Genomic DNA, 15,668 nt, shown 5'->3' on the forward strand with positions numbered 1-15,668 from the left:
TATTATTTCAATAAGTATTATTGATTATGTTGTATTCGTTTTGTCTTAAGAACCCTAAATCCAGTAAACTCTTAAGAACCCTAAATCCAGTAAACTCTTAAGAACCCTAAATCCAGTAAACTAACATCCTAAGTTGTCTTATAAGTTTTGAACTTTATGTGAAGACATACAAGGATCAACGTTCAAGATACAACCTAAAGGGTCTGTAATATAAGGATAAGGTTGGGTACCTTATCCCTGGTGACACTACGGAGATGACCCACTTTGTATATGATACAAACGTCATGATCCAACGTGTTCATGTAAATGACATGCGAGTAGGGGTATCTTATGCAATGTGTTTGCATAAGACCGGACCGCAAAATAATAACCATTAGATGTAACACCGTTGACTAGTTAGGTTTATATTTCGATAGGATGACCTAGACAACTTAGTCTTAATCCTGAATGTATTATGACCTTCTATTCACGAGGGCTTGTCCTTTGATTTGTATGGGTGAGATTGGCCAGTTCGCCGACTCATTAAGCCTACCATTTTGGAGACAAGACTGAGTGGGGAGTTGGGAACATAATAATACAAGATGGATTTCACTCATTCCCGACTTTGTTTAATGGTTGGATTTCATAATAATACAAGTAGATGAGTGTTGGTGTCTCTGGGACGTGAACAAAGAGCCCTACCTTCACACTAGCTCTAGAGGAGTTTTTGTTTAATGGTTGGACCATAAACAATTTGTTCATTAGAGGAGCATTGGTACTTAAGGAAACAGAGGTAACATAGGAGTAAAACGATAATTTGACCTAACTTGTATTACAAACACACGTGAAGGACTAACTTGCTGTCATTGGTCCATATCCGTGGATATAGAAATATACAGTGAGAAGAGTGCAATTATGGATCTTTAGTAGAGTGTACCCACAATTTACGAATATTAATTAATTTGGTTAATGAATTTAGCCAATTAATCTGATATCGTTAGAGCTTTTGATCTATAGGTCCATGAGATATCCTTCCTAGCTCGTAAAGAGAATTGAGGTAATTATGTCTTGAATAGAATTTTAAATGTTCAAATTCACTTAGGAAAATAATATAATATATAAAGATATTTTATAATATAAAGTTTATATTTTAATTAAACTTTATAATATAAATTTAATTTTGGATATGATTCAAAATTAATCAATAGGAGAATTAAATATTTGAAAGAGTTTAAATATTAATTTAATATGAATTAGAGTCATATTAAAACTATAGGTTAAAAATTAATGTGTATTTGATGCACATTAAAACTATAGGTTATGAGAGATATACAATTGAATATGATTCAAGTGTAGGCTAAATTAAATATTTGATATTTAATTTGGTAAATAATTAATTGGAGAGTTAATTAATTATTAATTAAAATTAATCTAATTAAATGAATTGAATTGAAACTGTAGGTTATGTGATAGATGTTTCATTTAAATATGATTTAAATGAAATCATTAATTAAATAAGATTTAATTAATTAAATTATTTANATTTAATTAATTGAATTAAAATTATAGGTTATGTGAGAAATGTTTCATTTAAATATGATTTAAATGAAATCATTAATTAAATAAGATTTAATTAATTAAATTATTTATTTTTATTAATTAACAGTTACCTCCCACATAGGGAGCTAATAGAAACCTGGGATGAATCATACGTTTCACTCTCTCTCTCCTTTGATAAAACTTCTGCAAAACATTTGCAAGAAAAGTGGTTGCAAAGATGATCAATTTTGAGACATAAAACTCTTCTCTGAGTAATCAATTCTCTCCAAAAAAAAAAAAAAAAAAATCCCCACCCTCTTCTCATATTCAGTTGGTTCTCACACACCAAAGTCCTCAAAGATTCTCAGAGAATAGGAGGAAAACCTTTTGCTAGTGTTGATTACAATCCCAAAGAGGCTTGGTGATTTTCAAGGGTTTCTACAAAAGTAGGTAATATTTCATTTTTCTCTATAGATTTAATTTTAAGCATGCTTAACCTAAGATTAATTTTACAGGAGGCAATTCATTTTTGGACTCTGTAGTTTTTCTGTGTTTCCTAGTGTATGGATATTTTAGAATCCCTAAACTAATAACGAGTAATCGTCTGTTTCTTTCGCTATGTTAGAATTTTCAACCCTACATGTATTCATAGTGTCAATATTGAGTTTTATATCCTAGAACTTGTGGTTTGTAAACAATAAACTTATTATGTTAATCAATATAGATGTTGTTGAAGTTTGATTCAGTAAAGTTGTTATTGAATGTTTGAATTGCTCATTTCATTTTAAAAATAACCTAAATCCAATAAACTAAGATCCACGGTTATTACATGAATACATGAACTTTATATAGAGACATAAGAGTGGATCAAGTTCGTATAAATAGCCAAAATGATCTATAGTGTATAGATAAGACTAGGTACCTTATTCTGGGGACACTATTGGATGCGGCCTACTTTGTAGATGTTACAATTGTTGTAAAGTGCTATAAACAAAGTGATCCTGATTCATTTATGTGGTGACATGCGAGTGAGGGCATCCTATATAAAGAGTTTGTATAAGGTCGGACCAAGAAATAAGTCACTCTTACTTTATAACACTGTTTACTGTTTAAGACTGACTATTTCAAAGTGATGATTTAAGTAACTTGACCTTAATCTTGAGCTAACTATGAACTCCTATTTATTTAGGATTATCATTAGATTTGCATGGGTGAAGGTTGGCTCAACAAAGCTGGCTTAAGAAGCCTCCCATTTCAGAGGTAAGATCAAGTAGATAGCTGGGGACATAGGATGCAAGATGGAATTCACTCTTACCCACTTTTAGGGATAGTTGAGAGGTCGTTCCCTTAAGTGCTGACTCTTTATCTTGAACAAGAGACCCCACCCTCTCATTGGCCTGAGAGGGACTCGTTTTGGTGATTGGATCACAAATCAATTGTTCATTAAAGGATCAGTGAGACTTAAGGAACAAGATGTAATCTCGGGGGTAAAACAACTTTTTACCCAGCCGTTATTATGAACAACCTTTAAAGGGTTGACTTACTGATTATGGTTATTATCGAGTGGACACAATTATATCTACAATGAGGGGAGTGCAACTACTGGGCTTTAGTGGAGTGACCCAATAGTTAATGAATGTTGGTTAATTTAGGTTAAAGAATTTAGCTGGTTAATCTCGGATCATTGAAGCCCATGATCTGTAGGTCTATTAGGTCTCCCTACTAGCTCACAAACGGATTAAACCGCATCATGAGAGAATTTGAAACGTTAAAATTCAAATTAAGGTAATTAGTAATTATATACGATATAATTACATGTCTTATTATCGAATTAAACAAAATTAGAGAAATAGAAAATATTCAGATTTGATTTAAATATGAATTATATGAATAGAGATTCATGATTGAGGAATTGGTGTTTTATTAATTTAATATTTGATATTAAATTAATATAATTAATTAAATTATTTAAAATTAATTTTATTTGAAAAATAATTATTTAATTATTTTTTTATAAAATATAAATTATTGAATTAATATTGAACTTAAAATTTATTTTGAAGATTAGTTTCAAAATTAAAAATAAAATTGAATTTGGATTATTGAAAATTAATTTTTAAATTTGGAAAAACCCATTAATGGGTTTATCCAACTTTTAACATAATTTTCCACTCACATTCCACCCAATTTCTCAAGGATGTGGTGTCAAGGTATTATGCAATTGAGATTGCATGAAAGACTTGATTAAAACCAGAGTTCTTCAGCTGAGATTTGAGAGAGAGATAGTGTAATTTCAACTGAAAAATTAACTGAAGAAGAGTTCTTCAATTCCTGTAAAAAATTAACTATCTTCACCAAAATTCCCTTGAGTTCAGCTCATTTTGGATTCCACCACTCAATCTAAGGTTTAAGAGAATAGTAGCTTTTGATGAGGGGAGTCACCAACAATAGTCGACGATGGCAATCAGTAATTAATATGCTACCTTTTGACACAAATATTCTATTTTGAAAGATATTTATGCTAAATTCATCAAGTAGTATTCTACATCCTTTTAGAGTGAAGAATCAAGCTGAATTCGAAGTTGAAGAAGGTCTTCAAAGGTAAATTCTCAAAACCCTCTTTTTATCTTGTGAACATGCTTTCTTAAATTGCTAAAATTGATGAATTAGAGTGCTTCATGGTACTGTCTGCTTCCATTAATTGCATCCTAACTCCAACAAACAGGATAAGGTACCCAACCTTATCCATCTACTACAGACCATTTAGGTTATCACTTAAACATGATCCACTTGTATGTCTCCACATACATGTTTAAGATACAGAAGATAATCTTGGATCTTAGTTTATTGGTTTTATGGGTTAATACTAGTAAATGTCGAACAAAAAAATCTCTTATTTTATTAGATAAGTAAATAGTTTGTACAATACAATTACATACTATAAGACCCATGAGATTTAGGGCATCAACCCCAACATAAGCTATATCCTTTCTATTCGAGGATCACACATTTACCATCATTCCTTGTCCCTTTTATCCTCTTTAGTAGTAAGATCCCCATTAGACTTTCCCTCAACTTTGACCTTCCCTATTGGTATTTGATTTCTTTGTTTGAAGTTTTGAAGGGCTCTCCATCTCTCTATCTGTGTATGTGTATATACATATTGACATTTACAAATATCAATAATCTTGGAAATGTAGTAGACACTCAAAATACAAATCAAGAGACAAGAGAAGAAGATTGTTCACTTACACAATTTAGGGAAAATAAGAACTTGAATATTTTCTAACTTGCTTTTCTTTCTTTTCTTGCTTACAGATGAGAAATCTTACACATATTTATACTAGTATAAAAGTACATAAAAAAAAAAACATTAACATTAAATACCAATACATGTGACTCTACATCAATACATGAACATTCATTCATCAATGTATTTAGTAATTTACGTATCTAACTATTCCTTTAATCTCAACTATTCATGCATGTAATAATGTAATTTATCTATTTTAATAAAAGTCTAGATTAACTTTAACATCCTCCCTTAATCTAGACTTAAGCAACTCCAATTTTTTCTCTAAACTTAATAAATGAGTCAAACTTCAGCGCCTATGCAAAAATATATGCTACTTGATCTTGAGTCATGCAATGTTTCACTATCACTTCTCCATCTTTAACAAAGTCTCTAATAAAATGATTCTTGATTCTAATATGCTTGCTTCTTCCATGAAAAGTTGGATTATTTGATAATGCTATGGCAGAATCATTATCGCAAAATAAATCAATCTCACTTCATTAAGTACACTTTAATTCTTTCAACATCTACCTAAGCCATAAAGCTTGACATCCAGTTGCAGATAAAGAGATATATTTTGCTTCAGTGGTAGAAAGAGTAACAACAGATTGTTTCTTTGAAGTCCATGAAAATACACCTAAACCGATGCTAAAAACATGACCAGATGTAGTTTTATGATTGTCCACATTACCGCCCCAATCACTATCACAAAAACCAGACAACACTAATTCTAGAACTTTCTAGTAATAAATTCCAAAATTAATTGTACTAAGAATATAACGAAGAACTCTTTTACCTGCTTCCCAATGACTTCTCTTCGATTTTTTCATGAATCTACTTAACATACTTACAGCAAATAAAATATCAAGTCTTGTTGTCGTCAAGTACATCAAGCTTCCAACTAAACTTCGATACAAACTTGGATTAACTTCTTCTCTAATATCATTCTTGCTCAATTTCAAATTTGCATCCATAGGCATGTTGCAAGGAAATGCATTTTTCATCCTGAATTTTTTTAGCAAAACACGAGCATACTTTTGTTGAGATTACAATTTCTCCATCTTTTTTATTGACTTCAATTCTGAGAAAATAAAGGATGAGACCCATATCATTCATCTCAAGTTGCCTTTTAATGAAATCATTAAAATCATCAAACAACAATTTATCATTTCTAATAAAAAGTAAATCATCAACGTACAATGAAACAATAATAAATTTTCCACGCTAATCTTCTTTGACATAGAGTACATGCTCATATGGACACCTTCGAAATCCTTTCTTTAGAAAGAAACTGTCGATGCGACTGTACCAAGCTCGCGAAGCTTGCTTCAATCCGTACAAGGCCTTTTTCAACTTATACACCTTTTCTTCTTCTCCTCTTTTCACATAACCCAAAGTTTGTTTAACGATTATCTCTTCCTTCAAGTATCCATTAAAAAAAGCGGATTTTACATCCAAGCTAAAGACAAAATCAATTGAATGGTATCAATTCTTGTCACATGAGCAAATATTTCTTCATAATCCACACCATATTCCTGTTTGTAGCCTTTTATAACAAGTCTTACGTTGTATTTATCAACTTTACAATCTGACTTCAACTTTCTTCTGTACACCCATTTTACTCTAAGAGCTTGTTTGTTTGTCAGAAGCTCCATTAACTTCCATGTCTTGTTTCTTTTTATCGCATCAATTTCTTGATCCATTGCAATCTTCCATTTTTCATCTTGGATCGCCTCATCGAAATTTATAGGATCAATACCAACAAATAATGAAAAATTAGCAAAATGATCATCGTTAATTCTACTTGTAACATTATAAATTTCTTGAATATTTCTCATTCTCCTTGGTGATATTTCATCATCACTTGTAGAAAATGACGATAAAGATGACACCACCAATTGAATTTCTACTTGCTCAAAGTCTTGAGCACCTCCATTCCCATCATGCTGACATGAAATGGACTTTCAGTTTCACCAACGACATCCCAGTTCCAGGATTCATCTTCATTAAAAATCACATATCGGTTGATAATAATCTTTCTCAACACAAGATTATAAAAATCGATAAACTTTAGGTTTTTTTCACTATAGCCTATCATGATACATTTTTCAGATCTATCCAACTGCTTATCTGGCATATGAGAATAAGCTATACTCCCAAACACTCTTAAGTGACTAACATATAATTTCTCACCGCACCATGCTCTATAAGGGGTCATACCTGGAACACTCTTTGTTGGAGCTCGATTCAAAATGTAAGCAATGCATGCAACATCTTCCAAAACTCATTTGGCATCTTTTTTGGTTTTAGCATACTTCTCGCCATGTCCATGATCATTCTATTCTTTCTCTCTGCAACTCCATTCTGTTTTAGAGTCAGTCGAATGGTTATTTGATGATGAATTCCACGCCCCTTGAAAAAATTATCAAAAATTATATACTTTCCACCACGATCAAATCTCAAAGTTTTTATCTTATGACCACTTTGATTCTCAGTTAAAGCTTTGAAAGATTTAAAACATTCAGATGCTTCACCTTGTTCTTTCAAAAAATAAATGCACAACTTTCTACTGAAATCAACAACGAAGGTTATGAAATATCGATTACCTTCATTTGATATTGTATGCATGGGACCACATAAATCTGTATGAATAAACTCGAGAGGTTTGAAGGCACTCCAAGCTTTAACAGTTGGAAACAGATCTCGGTGATATTTTGCAAGTAGACACACTTCACAAATATTTGTCTCATGGTTGATATTTTATATGCTCTTCACCATATGATTTTTGCACAAATATGATAGTGATCCAAAATTCAAGTGACCATTTTCGAAACCAAAGCTAGGATGGATCCTTCAATATGTACTAAAACAAGATATTTGTCTATAAGAGGAAACATCTTATTAGCAATCATTTTTACCTCAGCAATAAGAACACCAATCTAATCTTGATTGCACATACACCACCTTCAAATGAAACTTTTAGACCTCACTGAAGTAGTTGCCAATACTCAAAAGATTATGCTTAAGATCTGAAACATAAAACATGTCCACAACTTGTTTTGTGCCTTTCTTCGTCTTAATAAGAATATCACCTCAACCTTTGACTTTCAATTTGGTATTATCACCAGTTTTCACTTCACTTTAGAGAGATTCATCCAAAGTAACAAATATACTTCTATTTCTTATCATGTGGTTACTACGACCACTATCAAAATACCATGTAGGCTCTACAACATCATCTTGAACACTACATGCAAGAAATAGAACACTTTCATCATCGTTCTCCTCTTTGTGCATCAAGGTGGAATTTCCATCTCCATTTTTCAGTGCTCAACAATTTGTTTGAAAATGATGGTACTTTTGCAGTTAAAACATTGTATGTGAGAAAAATTACGTCAACCACTTCCTTGGTTTCTACCAAAGCCTCTTCCTCTTCGCTCTCTTCCTCGAGATGAAGAAGAGCCTTCTTGTGGATTTCAGAATTCACACCATTTTTACTATCATAGTTTCTTCCACATCCTCGTTTTCCACAACCACTGCATTTGCATCTGAAAAGCTTCCTTAGGATTGACATCAAATTGTTGTACTTTAAGCTTATGGGATTGAAGAGAACCCATCAAGCTATTTGTAGACGATGTAAGTCTTTTGATTCTTCAACTGTAACAATAATTTGCTCAAACTTTCTTGGCATACTTTTAAGAATCTTTTCTACAATTCTTTGATCACATACTTCTTCACCATGTATTCTCAAATTGTTGGCAATTGCAAGAATACAATTAAAAAATTCCTCAATAGTTTTAATCTCTTTCATCTTAATGCAATCAAATTCAGATCTGAGAGCTTGTAATCTTACCATCTTTACCTTATCTTCTCCTTGATAGGTGGATTGTAAAATACCCCAAGCCTCCTTTGTAGAAGTAGCATTTGAAATTCTCTCGAAAATAAATTCATCAACAACTTGATAAATGAAGAATAATGCCTTCTTGCCTTTCTTACAATTTTCTCTCAACTCAGCAAGTTGTTGATTGAGCCCATTTCTGATTCTCAACTTTAGTGTATTATCTTTCAATAATATCCCACAATTCTTGTGAGTCATACACTTTTATTTGGATACTCCATTGATTAAAATTCTTCCTGCTAAATCTAGGAAGTTAGGGTTGCAACATGTTACCATTTGAAGTCATATATGATCTTAGCTTAAATATCACTTCTTGAAAAGGTAGTAGACCCTTAGAATACAAATCAATAGACAAGAGAAGAAGATTGTTCTCTTACTCACACAATTTATGGGAAATAAGAACTTGAACATTTATTAACTTGTTTTTCTTTCATTTCTTGCTTATAAATGAGAAATCTTACACGTATTTATACTAGTATAAAAGTACATCAAAAGACATTAACATTAAATACCAATACATGTGGCTCTTCATCAATACATGAACATTCATCAATGTAATTAGTAATTCATGTATCTAACTATTCCTTGAATCTCAACTATTAATTCATATATTTTAACAAAAGTCTAGATTAATTTTAACAAATAATTCTTATATATTTTTAAAAATGTTGATAGCTACAAGAATCCCTAAAAAAAGGGTTACAGAACTATATTTCAAACATCACATTTTTCACAATCTATTTTGTTATTTTCATATATTTAAGTTCGAATCAAGAGAAATACCTTAGTTTCATGACAGATCGGGTAAGGGGTGGTATGAGAGAATATGGGCCGGAGACAAGTACACCTGAACTTATATCTGTAGAAATGGGGGCATTGTTTCGAATAGGGAAAAATAGGAACAACGAAATGGAGGTGGCTAAAAATATTTTCACTGGTGAGTGCAATGAACGAGAGTGGTGGAGACGTTCGGGAGCATGAGGAAGATATTTGTAGAATTTGGGAGAATGAGACAAAGTAGAAGGGGACATATTTGAATGGAAGTAGCAGGACTATTAGGGGCAGACACACGCAATGAAAATTGGGGTTTGGGGTTGAAGATTTTGGAAGCTTCGTTCAATTTCGATCGGTAATGATCCCATTTGATTTGACCTTTCTCTCTTGGTAGCACTCAACGTGTACCATCATTTTTTAATCGTCTCCAGGGCAAAAATACCACCCCATTGTACGTGTTCTTCCAAGTTTACTTCCTCATTGGGATGTGACTATCATTTATGTTCAATTCAGCAACATATATACACATCATTTTTAACAGTTTGACACTTAACATCGGTGGCATAAATATATGAACAAAGCTTTCATGGATGGTCCCTTCATGAGTATCCACACTGTTTCTTACTTGGGATCGCGAATTACGTTTTTTTAGGTTGATTTTGAATCAGACTAACAAATTTATCTTTCTTGAAATACTCCTAGCTTAGATATACTCCATTTTATGTAGCATTTTAAAGTTGACTTAAAAGTCTAGAATTAAAATGGGTTTTTTAAATCAATGAATCGGAGCCTTCTGATTTAGAATGAATTGAACGATTTGGTATCTTAAATCGTCTAATACATGAAATTTGCAATTCAAACCCATGTTTGACTCGTTTTCCATTAGTATTGATATACATATCGTGAATCGTCCATTTTTTTTTATAACATTGGTGATGAGTTCTAAAAGGTCTGTGACATGGAGGCATTTCAGAGGATTGAATTGGGTATTCGAAGGTTGGAGATGAAAGGTGGGTGGTGGGAGGTTTTCGTTGGATATGGAAGGCTGGCGATCAAAGATTGGGGGTATGAGAATTTTTGTGTTGAAGATGAAAGGGTGGTGTATTTTGAAGGATTTCTTGTTAAAATAATATGGAAGGTTTTTGTGGGGTTTGATTATTGTTTTGGGTTATGTGCTATAATTATTAGGTTCGAGTTTATTTATCAGAATACATTGTATTTGCATTTGAATGTTGCATTTGTAGATCTTACTAATTTTTTTTTTAAAAAAATGAATCAGATTTTTTTTTTTCATTATCATGGTACATTTTAATAAGTTTTCTGATTGTGTATTTTGAATACAAGGTATTTTTATAACAAAGTATGATTCACTTTAGTTGTTTTTTCTAACGGTTAAAAGATATTTTTTTTAGTTATTATAAGGTATAAGGTTAAAATTATCTTAGGTATTTTGTGTTGCTAAAAGACTAATATAATTTTTAGCTAGTTTTAGTACAAGGTATTTATATGGCAAAATTATGAAAAAAAGAATCTAGCATTTTTTAGTAGAGGATATAAGCAGAATGCTACGAATATGAAGTAAAGAAACGGGGAACAAAGACAAAACACAAATACTCTCCTTATAAATATTAAATAAACCATAAAGGGTTTGCTCATTAATAAAGAAAGTGAGGTGTATGAGTATATGACATATGGTAGATAATCCCAAATTAGGTTTTACTCTTCCCCGACATTATTTTTGTGTCCCAAATTAGATATATACTTCTTTTGACACAATTTTCAAAAATTTTGCATTATTCATGAATTTTTTGTTAGGTGGTATATTTGCTAATTTGTTGTTAATAACCATTTCTTTTTTTGGAGTTGTCTTTTCAAGCGTTGGTTCACTAAAATAAATCACCAACATTCCTTAATTTGAAGGATTTATTTGTTTTTATTTGAATTCTAAGTTTGCTAGTATTTTAATTAGATATTTTGATAGGGTTATTTTTTATATTTGATTAAATCTATTAAAAGTTCTAAAACAATCGTCTGGCCATTTATTCAACGATAAAGTTTGGTGCCCATTTTTTGAAAAATGCATTAGGTTTTGGCAGACAATTTGTCCAAAGAACCATTATTTTTTAGAAATTGTGTTGTATGGCCAAAACACAATACCCAATTGGAAGTATAACCATTTTTTCATTTTCATGATTTATGGTCAGAAATCGTAGGTGTGGGGTCCATCTCCTACTTGCTTTTCCAAATATACCTAGGCTTCTACCACAATTCTAGCATTATCTGCCCCAAAAAATTATTTGATTTCTACGTTTTTTAAACTAACTTCCCAAGGATATTTTTGTGAAAATAGTTGTTATTTTTAGTTACAATCTATAATTTAATAAAGATTAAAGGATTAGTTTTATTTAAAAGATTAAGATTATTTGATTTTGCCTTCGATTTACTTAGAATCGCCACAATCAAAATGCAGTAGCAGAAAAAGGTCCCTTCTGCTGGTTGGTTCTTTCCTTCTGCCAGTTGGTTCTTTCCCTTTTGCCGTGGTGACTTTTGAATTTGGTGCTTTTTCCCTTCTACTGGTGGATTTGCTAAACAATATGTATTTATTTGTGTACTCTTATCTTGAACCCTAGATATTTGTTTAATGTTATTGTTGGAAAAGCGGATTTAAATTACATCTAGAGAACTCTTTCTTTTAGTTTACAGAGGACTGCCCTTCTATTCCAGCTCAGGACGATACTCGAAATGTTCGGGAGGGGGGGGGGTACTAGCGATGGACACGGGCAAACGATAAGGGTCGTGCCTATATCTTGGCCAGTATTAGTGACGTGTTTGCCAAGAAACACGAGTCCATGGTCTCAACATATGAGATCATGGAGTTCCTGTGGGGAATGTTCAGACAACTGTCTGGACAGCTCAAGCATGAGGCTCTGAAACACATCTTCAACTCCAAAATGGAGAAAGGCACCTCTGTTCGTGAACACGTGCTTAATATGATGGTCCACTTTAACGTGGTGGAGATGAATGGGTCTAAAATCGCTGAGGACAGTCAGGTTAGCATTATCCTGCATTCATTGTCGGAGAGCTTCCTTCATTTTATTAGCAATACGATTCTTAACAAAGTGGAATATACCCTTACTACTCTCCTCAACGAGTTGCAGACTTACCAATATTAGGGTTGATGCCCTAAAGTCTCGTGTCCTGTAGTTTGTAAACAGTTTGTACGAACGCTTGTGATGTATAATATATGATATTTACTTCACTTCTTGAACTTGGCAACATTTGGATGTTTTATTTGCTTTACCACAAACTAATAAACTTAAAATTCCCTGGTTATCTTTATATAAACTTAAGCATATATGTGGTGATATACAAGTGGATCATGTGTTAAGTTGATAATCAAAATGGTCTGTAGTATATGGATATAGGAGGGAAACCTATATCCTGGTAACACTACGGATGCGGCCCACTTTGTGGCATAATTACAATGTGTAAAACTATCCACAGATGGTCGATCCTGATCATTCGTGTAAGGGACATGCGAGCGGGGGCGTCCTATACAAAGTGTTTGTATAAGACCTGACCATGAAATATTTGCGTCTCGTCATATAACCCCGTTCATGACAGAAACTTCCATTTACTAGGATGACCATAGGTAATATGACCTCAATCTTGAGTGAGTTGGGAACTCCTGCCATTGAAGGTGGTTCTTTGATTTATTTGGGTGCGAGTGGCCAGAGCACTGACTCAAACCTACCACTTTAGGGATTCGTCTGATTTGAGACTTGGGAACTCAACTACATAAGATGGAGTTCACTTCTTCCCCGAGAGGTGTTCACACATAGAAGGACTATGTTGTATTGTTCATTAGAGGGATCATTGATACTTAAGAAGTAAGATATAACTATAGGGGCAAAACGATAAATTGGCCCAGCTGTACTTACGAGCATCTGTGAAGGGTCATCGTACTGATGATTGGTTATATCTGATGGACATAGAAATATATCTGTGGTAAGAAGAGTTCTGCTGTCGGTCTCTAGTGGAATGCTTGACAGTTAATGGATGGTGGATATCGTGGCTAAAGAGTTTAGTCAGTCATTCACGTACTGATGGAGCTTCAAGTCATATGTCTATAAGATCCCCTTAGTAGCTTGGATACAAGTTAAAAATCAGTTTTTGGGTCAGTTTGATGTTCAAATTGAAAGAGGATATAAATATAATTTATATCAAGTGGAGGAAAAATACTATGGTTAATATATGATATTAAACCATAGGTTATGAACATAATGTGATTATATTTATTATTTATTAATTGGACAATTATGGAATAATTGGTCGACGTCTCTTCTATTTTCGTAACGGATGAGTAAGATGAAGAATTGTTTTGAGACGTTTAAATAACTCACAGTATGTTGCGATTCAAAAGGAGTCATTGCTTAGTAAATCAGAGCCTATACGATAGTGTTGTTCATTGAATAATCGCTTACACCCACGCGCTTACGAAACGATCGCTTATCTTTTACTAAACGATCATTTAGCACCCAAGCTTTACTAACGACCAATTATCTTTTACTAAACGATCGTTTAGTGCCCAAGCTTTACTAAACGATCGTATAGAAAATTGCTTAGTTTTTCCTACACGATCGTATACTTCACCTAAATGATCAAGCATTTTTTCTATACGATAGACGATCTTTCTCCCACTTGCTTGATCGTTGCGTACGATCCCTTTTTCTCCTCCCCTCTACCAAATTCAAACAAAGCCCACCATTTAGATTCTCACTCCAAGAATACTGAGGGCTCCAAGTGGTGGTGTCGTCCCTGTTTCTTTATGTTCGTGCAAAGTCGCTCGTGGTAGACATTTGGAGAGTTGCTGAACGATTACTTGCTATTCTAGCGACAAGATTTCAAGTGAAGAAAAGCCTTCAATTGGTATGTTCTCTCGGTCTCTTATTTATTTATCCTTTAAGCATGCTAGTAATTTAGCATTGTGAATGCATATCTGTATGTTTGAATGTATATGTGAAAATTCTGTCACAATGAATTGGAAAAATCTGCTTCCGCTCATAGGTACTCTTGTATAAAAGTTCCTTCAACCAATCCTTGCTGAAAAATAAAGAGAAGAAGGGAGGTGAGGCAAATGTTGTCTCGTCTTCTAAAAAGTTCTATTGAGGTTTGACTTCAAGGACGAAGTCTTCACCTTCAACTTCTAACTCTGGAAAGGGGAAGAAGAAGAAGGGTGGTAAAGGGAAATGGAAAGCGCCTGATAACCCACCACCTGTTGCCCAGAGGAAGCATCCACCACCTGTTGAAAAAGAAACATATTTCCACTGCAACCAAGATGGACGTTGGAAGAGGAATTGTCCTCGCTATCTGAAGGAAGGCTAAAGCCAAGGCAAACATAGGTAAATGTGATTTACTTGTATTAGAAACTTGTTTAGTGGAGAATGATGATTCAGGGGATTAGATCCTAGTGACAGCTGGAGGCTGGTGAGATGACGTTACGAGTAGGCACTGGGCACGTCGTCTCAGTTGTGGCAGTGGGAGGCATCCAATTAACTTTACAGAATAAGTTTCTTGTATTAAAAGATGTCTTTGTAGTTCATGAACTAAAAAGGAACCTTATTTTTGTAAAGTGTCTGTTGCAATGCAAATACACTCTTTCTTTTAATGTGAGTAAAGTGTTTATTCATAAGGATGGTGTTGAAATTTGTACAGCTAAACTAGAAAATAACTTGTATGGGCTAAGACCGTTAGCCTTAAGTTCCCTCCATAACATAGAGATGTTTAAATCTACCGTAACTCAATCTAAATGTCAACGAGTTTCTCCAAAAGAAAATGCCCAACTTTAGCACCTTCGATTTGGGTACATCAATCTCAATAGGATCGAGAGATTGATGAAGAATTGCCTTCTAAGCAAGTTAGAAGAAAATTCTTTATCAGTGTGCGAATCTTGCCTTGAGGGTAAGATGACTAAAAGACATTTTACTGGAAAAGGTTATCGAGCCAAAGAGCCTCTAGAATTAGTACATTCTGATCTTTGCGGTCCTATGAATGTGTGAGCTTGAGGAGGCTATGAGTACTTTATCAGTTTTACTGATGATTACTCTAGATATGGGTATGTTTATCTAATGCAACGAAAGTCTGAATCTTTTGAAAAGTTCAAGTATTAAAAGCTGAAGTTGA

Source organism: Benincasa hispida, chromosome 6, assembly GCF_009727055.1.
Source record: "Benincasa hispida cultivar B227 chromosome 6, ASM972705v1, whole genome shotgun sequence".
Taxonomy (NCBI): domain Eukaryota; kingdom Viridiplantae; phylum Streptophyta; class Magnoliopsida; order Cucurbitales; family Cucurbitaceae; genus Benincasa; species Benincasa hispida.